Source organism: Etheostoma spectabile, chromosome 2 (genome assembly GCF_008692095.1).
Source record: "Etheostoma spectabile isolate EspeVRDwgs_2016 chromosome 2, UIUC_Espe_1.0, whole genome shotgun sequence".
NCBI lineage: Eukaryota > Metazoa > Chordata > Actinopteri > Perciformes > Percidae > Etheostoma > Etheostoma spectabile.
In genome coordinates this window covers 13,327,552-13,330,474 of record NC_045734.1, presented here as the reverse complement: position 1 = coordinate 13,330,474, position 2,923 = coordinate 13,327,552, and the positions used below count along the sequence as shown (strand labels likewise).

At 40.3% G+C, this 2,923-nt stretch overlaps 1 protein-coding gene across 6 annotated transcripts in view; it reads left to right on the top strand.

Moving 5' to 3' along the window:
• The window catches only part of ndst3 (N-deacetylase/N-sulfotransferase (heparan glucosaminyl) 3), a 41,917-nt gene that overhangs the window by 11,418 nt on the left and 27,576 nt on the right, over window positions 1-2,923 (top strand). The gene's annotated exons all lie outside the window — the stretch shown is intronic.

The following is a 2,923-nucleotide window of genomic DNA, read 5'->3' as shown; positions in this document are numbered from 1 at the left end:
ACAATTATGAACCTGAAAATGAGCAATAGCATTTTAAGGCACAGTATAATAAAGAAGCCATGGATAAAGGTTGAACGCTAGGTTAGCAAAGTTTAGAATATTATGAAACTAGATACATTATTTTAAGTTAAATAAAGTCACTAGTTACCACCAAGCCTAGAGGATCATTATTATTATTATTGAGAGTTGGCTGCTAAACACCAAGTCATTTAAAGCGAGAATTGGCCAAGTTCATATTACCCCTTTTTACTGTTTGTTTTTGGTTTTGTGGATTTGAGAGCTTTAAAGGTGACACATGTTCACTGTAATAGTAAAATGGTTAAAACATGCAAAATCTCATTTGGGGTCATTTTTGGCTCTGGGTCTCACTGGCACATCACAAAAACTGGTCATTTGCTTGGCTCTTTTGTTTTCTGCTATGGATGTTTGGTAGCAGAATACAAATGAGGTGTTTAAAGTAATATACTGCACAGTTGGACACACACCTATGCCGAGTCACAGATACCAACACACACGTTAATAATGCATTTCGACCAAGTGCATCAGGGAGTGTATATTGAGTTACAATACAAAGCACTCAGCTACAAACTTAATTTGATTCTTATGTCTTTGCATCCACACGTTTATCTGTGTGTGTGGATAGGCAAACGTGTGTGTGTGTGTGTGTATGTATGTGTGTGTGTGTGTGTGTGTGTGTGTGTGTGTGTGTTGTGTGTGTGTTGTGTGTGTGTGTGTGTGTGTGTGTGTGTGTGTGTGTGTGTGTGTGTGTGTGTGTGTGTGTGTGTGTGTGTGTGTGTGTAAGATGTAGAGGATGTCATAACAGAGGAGACAGGGGATCAGATTAGGGAGCTGTGCACATCTGTCAGCATGCAGCCATCTTGAACACCATTAGGTTAGAGCTAATGAAGACACTGTGTGCATGTGTCTGTATATTTGTTAGTTTGGGACACACACACACACACACACACACACACACACACACACACACACACACACACACACACAGGATGAGAGAAGGTTAAAAGAGTTAAAGAGAGAGAGAGACTGCCTGGAACCAATTCCTTGCTCTGACATCAGCTGCTCAGGTCTTGTAAATCTGGGTACCTGGGGATTGATTAAACTATTAAAAGCGGCATGACAAAGATTGGTAATAAAGATAGTACCCCGACAGAAAGACCCAGCAGACTGAACTATACAGGGAATTATAAGAGTTTCATAATTAACAAAAAAATTCTGGAAATGAGCAAACAGCAGGAAGTGCAACAATAGCAAGAAGACGGGGAGATAGAGTGCCAGAGAAATAGCAAGAGAAGACTGTTGTCGAAAGAGAGAGAGCGCGATCTTTCCACCATGCTGCTTCAGCTTTCAAATTAGAACAGACCCGTCTCCTGAGAATGTGACATTTTCATGGAGCGAGCGAGGGAAAGATGGAGGTTCAGAGACGGGGGGGGGCAAATGGGGAAGGGGGGCAGAGAGGCAACTGCAGGTTCTCAGAAGCAGGAAGATGGAAGAATAGAGGCAGAATCAGAAAGAAAAGAGGAAGCGGCAGAGGAGTTAGAGAGAGAGAGAGAGGGAGAGAGAGGGAGAGAGAGAGAGGCAGAGGGGGGATGCATGGGTTTCACTTGGTAGTGTTAGGGATGGATGGAGAGAATGATGAGAAGGGAGGGGTGTGTGTGCGGGTTATTAGTCCACCCTCCAGAGGCTACTAATGCACTGACCTTCATTAACTCGCATTACTGTCGGTGTGTGTGACTGTATGTGCGAGTGTGCAACTCTCTTTAGTTAACGCTCATTACAGAGTCTTTGTTTAAAGGCCAGTAAACTAATGAAGTCATTAAATATGTGGAGAAAATCCTGATTCAAGGATTGAAACCTGAGACTGAGGTAACGTTAAGGACAGGAACGGCCTCTGGAACACTTAGTAGCCTACACAAGAACAAAATAATGAAACCCACTGCAACAGCAATGTTGGTGTCTGCCATTGTCAAGTCACAGGATAAGCAAGCACTGATGATTGACTTAAAGTGTTGATATTATTCTCATTTTCAGGTTCATAATTGTATTTAGAGGTTGTACCACAATAGGTTTATGTAGTTTAAGTAGAATGAGGGCGTGCCACACTAGCAGCTAGGCAAGCATTATAACATATGTTACAAGATGACGCAAGTTTCTCACAAAAGTAAAGGCTGGTCTAGCTGTTTGGAGCTGTTTGTAACACTGTTTTGAAGACAGTAAGTCCCTTTGGGGTGGACTTTGGACTTTTTCACTTTGTAAACCTACAACGTGCACACAAAAAAATATAACACAATAAAGGAAAGTGGAAAAGCCAAAAAGCATAATATGAGCACTTTAAATATACAGCAGACTTGAATCAGATAGATGTGCAGGCTGTGGATAGATAAACTAATATTTGGGCTGTGTGGGGTTCAGAGGAGAACTCTCTGTGCCTACAAGGTATTCAGTGTAGGCCTAAGAAAAAATATTAACACAAGTATTGTCTTTTTTTATTCACTGAAATAATGGAAATAATGTCTAGGTTATTGTTGACCTGGACTCACATATTTCTGGAAAACAGTGGTTGTCATTTAATTTTTTTATAACCAGGTTTGGGTTTCTGCTTTTCCAATATGACATTTGTGTATTGTGATCATATAACTATTTGTATATAACTAATTGTTGTGAAGCTATTCAGGGCAAAAAAACGTTTAATAAATCTTAATATACTATTTTTTAATGTGACATAGGGTTCTGGCTATTATTGTTATTGCTTTGTTTGATTGCTTTTTGCCACGTGTGGTCCAATAGTTGTATTGTAGGCCCACGGTCCAGGACCACAGTTCGTCACTTGTGGGGTTCAATGGGATGTCACTAATGTTCTTTTTATCTATCTATCTATCTATCTATCTATCTATCTATCTATCTA